The sequence below is a fragment of the Panulirus ornatus genome, chromosome 52 (assembly GCF_036320965.1).
Source record: "Panulirus ornatus isolate Po-2019 chromosome 52, ASM3632096v1, whole genome shotgun sequence".
Taxonomy (NCBI): domain Eukaryota; kingdom Metazoa; phylum Arthropoda; class Malacostraca; order Decapoda; family Palinuridae; genus Panulirus; species Panulirus ornatus.
In genome coordinates this window covers 8,688,273-8,696,937 of record NC_092275.1, presented here as the reverse complement: position 1 = coordinate 8,696,937, position 8,665 = coordinate 8,688,273, and positions in this window count along the sequence as shown.

Genomic DNA, 8,665 nt, shown 5'->3' with positions numbered 1-8,665 from the left:
CGTCAACCCCGGTATACCACATCGCTCCAATTCACTCTATTCCTTGCCCTCCTTTCACCCTCCTGCATGTTCAAGCCCCGATCACAAAATCTTTTTCACTCCATCTTTCCACCTCCAATTTGGTCTCCCTCTTCTCCTCGTTCCCTCCACCTCCGACACATATATCCTCTTGGTCAATCTTTCCTCACTCATTCTCTCCATGTGCCCAAACCACTTCAAAACACCCTCTTCTGCTCTCTCAACCACGCTCTTTTTATTTCCACACATCTCTCTTACCCTTACGTTACTCACTCGATCAAACCACCTCACACCACACATTGTTCTATATACACACATGATAAAAATCTAAATTTTTTATAGTGCTGCGCGCAGCGTTAGAGAATTAGAAGCAAATTTTCTACAGTATTCATCAAGTCATGGAATTTCACCGAAGCAAAGTTGCACAAATCAGAATATGCTACTCCAGGCCAGAAATCTAAATCAGATTATCAAGTCGAACGTCATGTTCCTAAGCAGGTAGTGACGCAGGAAAAAGCTTAAAAGTTAATCAAATTTAAGATAATATTTTTGTCGAAATTTTCAGACCTTTGCAGTGGTAGTCCTGTAGTTTCACAGGGACGATGACAGCGGTGAAGAAGGGGCTCACGTTGGGCAACACCTGCGCAGCACACACAAGCTCCAAACACACATCGGGGAACTCCTCCACAACTGTTCCCCAGTCATACCTCCTCCCGTTGTAACAGCAACCTGTTACGAACATACCTTAGCGTTACGAAGGACTTCAAGCTCCCAAGATAAACTTATGTTCACATTAAGTTATTGCTTCCCTGGGGTTCGATCATATAAAATTTAGTTTTTTACCGGTTCTTAAAAATAATCGTCCACACGAAATTTACAAAATACTAATTTCTTTATTTCAATAGATTGAGTTTTTTACAGGTTCTTAAAAAAAGGAATTTACAATACTCGTTTTTATTTCTTAAATTTCTCGACACCTGACCAACATCTTTGTAGAAGCAGTGCCTCCTACTGCACTTCATACCTTTAGACACCTGGTCGCACAGAGGGCAGCAACCATGGTCAGAGCAGCATTGGTCGAATTCCGGAGTTTGTGATTCGAACCGGCAGCATTCCCAGGCTTCATCACACGACTCACTTAAACTATAGTGACCTACGCCTGCAAAACAGTTAATCCAATTAGGGAATTCAGTAACTATATTCAGTCCACTGGTAACTTGACCCAATTTTCTATACATCTTCCCTAGTTAAGGATTTTCTAGCCCTTTTTTTATTTACAATCTACAGCTTTATATATGGACTAGAAAATATCTTCACACCTACAACTAAACGCTCTATCACATTACCTTATGTCAACCTATGTCCAATACTCTTAACTGTACCCAGTCCGACAAATGGTATATTTGGGACAGCGAGAAATCTAGCACCAAGAAAACCCAACCTAGATCATGAAAATTAGGCTAGCATATTTCTACAATAATTCGGAGATCTTACTTCCTTTCTGTTTGGGACATTTGAGGGGACAACATCCGTGATCTTCGCAACATTCCTCGTACTGTACAGTGTTCCAGCGGAACCTGCAACATTCTTCTGGATTTACGCAAGGCTTCCAGGTGACTGGAATGTACCGAGGGCCTTCTGGAAATTACACAAGACATGAATGTATATGAAATGTATCACAGGGAATGAAAATTACGAACTTATTCTTTCGAGGTTATTAGTTTAATTTCAACCACAAGCTTCGGCAAAGTCGCATAGATTAGCGATTATCAAATATCTTTCAACACTGCTATGTAACGTTACCCTAAGAGTAAGAACACAATTTCTCGGTTACCCAAACGTGCAAAGAAAAATCTTCCTCCAAAAATTCTTATTTTCCCAGAGAAAAAAAAACAAATATCGCCATGACAAACAGTTCATCAGAAAAGAGGGTATAGAGTATTGCATTATGATTGGGTCTATGCTAACAGTACTGCAAGATTTAGCAATATTAGTTTTGAACAAACTAGATGAGAACGGAGGGCTTGGGAGGGGAAAATTCAGGAAAAATAAAGATAAATGTGTTAAAAATTCAGAATATTGAAATGATACATTTAACCTAACCTAAGAAATATCCGGAATCTAATACCACTCGTTAGCCTGGTAAAGTGTAGACAGGCGACAATTATTCAAAGTTATGAAAGGAGAACTTACGCAAGAAAAACATGCTAGGAAAAAAAAAAAAAAAAAAAAAAAAGTCGCTTGATATAACTAGACTCGCCATTCATCAAACCGAGATATATTGGTTAAATAAATCGATCGAGAGAAATGGACCATAAAGATCCTATATGATTCAACACTACTGAAGCATTACACGCTAATTATGAGACTTAAAGGACCTATCAAAGCGTCAAAGTCTTTAAACGTTAACAAGAATACTTAAAAAAAAACTACGTATTTTATAATCACAATACAGTAACCCGGTGTAGAATGACAAGGTGTTGAACTGTGGACATTGTAGGCATAAGATAACTAACATTTTGTCAATACGTTACTATACTTTAAATGTCATCCAGTACTTCGAATACCAAACATCACAGTACACTTTATACACATCATACGATGTTTTAAATATCAAAAGTTTGCTTATAAACGACCTTACGATGCGACATTTAAGAAGAAACGATAGTCTGTATCAACATTCTTCTTACCGGCCACAGGTAGAGGTAAAGACAAAGCAGGAACCAACACCAGCATTACCAGTGGGAGAAGCTGGATCGCTACTCCCTCCATAACGTCCTTGCACTTTATCTCGTTATAAACTAAAAAAAAATTAAAAAACGAAAAAAAATACGTGGAGCAGCACAAAAGCTCAAGGTGTGCGAGCCATATGGGTTTAATACCACGACTGAGTGTCTCAGCTTTCGGAAACCAACGACCACAACTGTTCGCGGGTGTTTCTTTTTAGGGATTCGAATCATTGTGAACCGGTTTCGTCCGAGTCGAGACTCAATGTGAAGCAAATCTTGGATTATGGTGAGCGAAATGTTAATTGCGACAATATGATAACTTCCATTTACGCATCTCTATCATTTTCTTTATCGAAATGTTATACTTATCACTTGAAGATATCACTTCGAAAAAGCGATTTGCCAAAATTCATAGAGGCAGTGCTTAGGTAACAGCTTGCTTTGCGTGCCAAACTACACCTAATTATGTGAAAACAATACTCTAAGCATGTGATGGGAGAGACTTATACATTTATACACGAAATAAGAACGTATATTGTGCTCTTATTTATTATAGGACGAAATTCAAGGGACCAGCGCTTGAGTAATTGCTATGCTTTTCGTGCTAAGTTGAAACGTCTATGGGAATCTAAACATGCAGAAGGAAAGGCCCAGTGAGGGCGTGTGTTGTCTCGGAATTATCTTAAGATCACCTGTAACAGGTAATCAGTCTTGTTTTTCATTTGGTCACAGAATGGAATTGCCGATATAAATGCCCCTGGTAATCTGTTGAACTAATGCCCAAGTAACTACCAAGCAAAATACAGGGTCATCTTGCGTATATCACTGTACTTTATCTATATTCGAAGTTGTCGGCTGTATCCTGGTATGTGGAGAAGCAAGACCACGCCACACTCGAGAATAATGACCTTTTCTGTATGATAATAATGCCTATACAGAATATCCAGAATAATTCAACAATATCGAGGCGCACACACACACACACACACACACACACACACAGTAAGACTACGGTGACTGATTATGTCTTGTACAGTTATGTGTTGTACTGAGCTGAGTAAAATGACTTCTCACCACCATATAGTCTTGGATGATGACAGTTCATCCCTCCGTAAATCATACCTTCATGGTTTAAACTGTTTCACGCCTGCTTTTAAGATTCATTACTTTAGCAGTTCGTTACATCAGACAAAGGTGTATATATATATATATATATATATATATATATATATATATATATATATATATATATATATATATATATATATATCAGCGAACAACAACTGACTCACTTCCCAAGCTCTCTCATCCCCAACAGACTTCATACTTGCCCCTCTTTCCAAAACTCTTGCATTTACCTCCCTAACAACCCCATCCATAAACAAATTAAACAACCATGGAGACATCACACACCCCTGCCGCAAACCTACATTCACTGAGAACCAATCACTTTCCTCTCTTCCTACACGTACACATGCCTTACATCCTCGATAAAAACTTTTCACTGCTTCTAACAACTTGCCTCCCACACCATATATTCTTAATACCTTCCACAGAGCATCTCTATCAACTCTATCATATGCCTTCTCCAGATCCATAAATGCTACATACAAATCCATTTGCTTTTCTAAGTATTTCTCACATACATTCTTCAAAGCAAACACCTGATCCACACATCCTCTACCACTTCTGAAACCACACTGCTCTTCCCCAATCTGATGCTCTGTACATGCCTTCACCCTCTCAATCAATACCCTCCCATATAATTTACCAGGAATACTCAACAAACTTATACCTCTGTAATTTGAGCATTCACTCTTATCCCCTTTGCCTTTGTACAATGGCACTATGCACGCATTACGCCAATCCTCAGGCACCTCACCATGAGTCATACATACATTAAATAACCTTACCAACCAGTCAACAATACAGTCACCCCCTTTTTTAATAAATTCCACTGCAATACCATCCAAACCTGCTGCCTTGCCGGCTTTCATCTTCCGCAAAGCTTTCACTACCTCTTCTCTGTTTACCAAATCATTTTCCCTAACCCTCTCACTTTGCACACCACCTCGACCAAAACACCCTATATCTGCCACTCTATCATCAAACACATTCAACAAACCTTCAAAATACTCACTCCATCTCCTTCTCACATCACCACTACAGCGCTGGTGGCTGATTCATGTGAGAAACTGCAGAAGCTGGTGACTGAGTTTGGTAAAGTGTGTGGAAGAAGAAAGTTAAGAGTAAATGTGAATAAGAGCAAGGTTATTAGGTACAGTAGGGTTGAGGGTCAAGTCAATTGGGAGGTGAGTTTGAATGGAGAAAAACTGGAGGAAGTGAAGTGTTTTAGATATCTGGGAGTGGATCTGGCAGCGGATGGAACCATGGAAGCGGAAGTGGATCATAGGGTGGGGGAGGGGGCGAAAATTCTGGGGGCCTTGAAGAATGTGTGGAAGTCGAGAACATTATCTCGGAAAGCAAAAATGGGTATGTTTGAAGGAATAGTGGTTCCAACAATGTTGTATGGTTGCGAGGCGTGGGCTATGGATAGAGTTGTGCGCAGGAGGATGGATGTGCTGGAAATGAGATGTTTGAGGACAATGTGTGGTGTGAGGTGGTTTGATCGAGTGAGTAACGTAAGGGTAAGAGAGATGTGTGGAAATAAAAAGAGCGTGGTTGAGAGAGCAGAAGAGGGTGTTTTGAAGTGGTTTGGGCACATGGAGAGAATGAGTGAGGAAAGATTGACCAAGAGGATATATGTGTCGGAGGTGGAGGGAACGAGGAGAAGAGGGAGACCAAATTGGAGGTGGAAAGATGGAGTGAAAAAGATTTTGTGTGATCGGGGCCTGAACATGCAGGAGGGTGAAAGGAGGGCAAGGAATAGAGTGAATTGGAGCGATGTGGTATACCGGGGTTGACGTGCTGTCAGTGGATTGAATCAAGGCATGTGAAGCGTCTGGGGTAAACCATGGAAAGCTGTGTAGGTATGTATATTTGCGTGTGTGGACGTATGTATATACATGTGTATGGGGGGGGGTTGGGCCATTTCTTTCGTCTGTTTCCTTGCGCTACCTCGCAAACGCGGGAGACAGCGACAAAAAAAAAAAAAAAAAAATATATATATATATATTTATATACATATCGCTAGGTGCCAGATGTGAGCCTTTGACTCACACATATTTCAAAAGGGTGGAATAATGAGTCAGTGTTGGCATCATATTATTTCGTCACCATTATGTCAAGTTAACAGCTGCTACATCACACGCTCGCATACACCTGCCTGAGGCTCATGTGTGTGTGTGTGTGTGTGTGTGTGTGTGTACATAAGAATAAGGAAATACTACATACATACACGAAGTTAAGAGACGGGGCAACATGTGTTAAACTATCACCCCGTAACACTCAAATAGCAGTCACACACACACACACTGTAACAAACACAATGATTTCTGAACGCAGTTCCCATAAGTAACATGACACACAAGCGCATGTAAGGCGTTGATTGAACAAACAATATTGTGCAGGATTTTACTGAATGAAGCTCGCATGATGGTTAATTAGTTTGATTGTAGGGTTGAACGACCAGGCACCTATGAGGGGTGGTCGTTAAGCGTGCAACCCTATCTGATTTTTAGCTTGGACAACATAGCCTATATAGATTAACAATTACCCATATAACTTGATAATATGTAACATGACAAGCATTTTGTATTTCAATGTCATGTAAAAAAAAAAGAACATACAGCAAATACTAAAAAGATTTTGAGAATTATAATATTTCTGTTAAGTGAATTTACTTTCCATGAAAATTATAGAAAAGAAATTGATTTGACGTTGTTTTTAACATTCTGTTTATCGTTGTCCGAGCTGGGATACTGAATCGTCTCTGAGGTTTACCCCCTGGATTTTAGACTGGAACATGTTTCGGATCATTTTGAAAGTTAACCCCTAAGGTCTTGGACTGGAACCTATACTGGATTATCTTGAATGTCATCCTGCTTAAGCCCTGGTCTGGACCCTGCTCTGGATCAACGAGAATGTGATCACACTACCTCTTGAGCTGGAGTCAGTGCTGGATAGTTTCGTATGACATCCGCCACAAGGACTTTGGCTGGAACTTATGCTAGATCACCTCGTACATTACCCCACCAGGAACTAGGCCATAACCTTGACAGTATTTCAGGGCAAGAAACAACTCGTTCAATCTAAGATCAATGTTGTATTCATGGTTTTCAACACCTATAGCGAGATCGATTACAAGGTAACTCAACTTGACGTTCGTATTGGAGGCGTAGGTCGCAAATGGCTACGTCACCTTGGTTATTGATGGTTTCCTCATCGATGGTGAGGGAAGGGATGGGGAGCTAGGCTATATTCTCCTGAAATCTTTTATACATATAGTGTGACCAAAGCCCGAATGACTGGGGGCGGAACATCTGATAGATAGTCTCTTTCTAAAGACAGAATTGCCAAGTAAAAGAACTCACTCGAGGTCAATTTCTATTTCATTGTCCACGTAAGAAATCAAGGGGAATAGAGGGGCTAGGGGGTCTTGAAGTTGTGAATGAGCGCAACGATGAGAAAGTCACTTATGACCTGACCCCGTATGTAGGTCTTGATTGCCGTTTCTTTCGTGTCGACCTTTCGAACCATTAGTTACTGCATGCAGTATGCCAGTTACTATCCTTCAGGTGTGATGATATTTCCATTTATATATCTTATTTGCCACTTTCCTTTCCCTCTCTATGTCTACGGCGTCCATCTTTCCCATTTCCTGAGAGGTCGCCTATTTCTGTAAAGCTTTAGAACTCTCTCTCCGTTCTACTTTCCCAGTGGGGGAATGAAAAGCAAGGAGTTTAATCACAGGAGAACGACGTAAATTTTCCTTCCATTCAAGTTCGTTCAAACTCGGTCATTACTGACTGGATCATTACTAGTTTCTTCAATAGTAAATGAACGAAAAGTCCAGAGATTACTCCGACTCCAGGGTAATCAGCGTTCGTATCCTAATTAGATGGCATCATCTGGCTACGTGTATTGTGTTCCTAACCTAAAGCATTAACAGCACATCCTCCTAGAAGAAATAGGAAATTTTGTAACAGTTCAAAAGCCATATCTCCTGGCCTCTACTCACTGGTTCTCATTGAATAATATAGTCTGTTAACCTATATTTTTTTGCTTAAATTTGGCGTTAAACTAACGAAGCCAATAATAGCCTGCTGGGGTGAAACCCTTATCATAGCTATGGCATCGTAAGACACTAGCTTGAACACCTATCAAAACCCATGAATATCTCCACCGGCGTCTCTTTTAGCTCTGCCATTTGCTCCATCCTTTTCCAAGGTCTATCTGCTTGATTTATGGGTCTTTTAGAATAGGTATATGCAAAGTTGCCATAGATAGTTTATCTTAATTCGATGTAACATGCCCGAATGGGTTTGGAATGTCTCTTTCTACTGCCTGCACATTGGTGAAGAGGCTTAAACAGAATAAGGAAAGCCCGAAACATTGCATGATCATTTGCCCACAGCTGTGCAGGGCTGAGAACACATTTCTCGAGCCTTCATGGCATGTTTGCTACACCATTATGATGTTCATGACAGGATAGGCAAAGCAGATTACATGTTTGCGAAGGCGAATACGTATTTCTGTCATCTGTACAGCATGGCAAGTTGTAATGTCGTCTACACAGCATTGAAGACACGCAGTATTATCGTCGAAATCCCTCATGATATATCTAGGTATGCATATAACACTGTCATTCAGAGTTTCGAGTCAGTCTTAAGTCACTTCGAGTCAGTCTCAAGTCACTCCGAGTCTCGAGACATGAGTGTGGTTCAGTGTATCGAGTAACAGACTGTGGCGACTTTAGTCAATGCTCCACATCCTATACACGTGCGGACTTCTCTTCC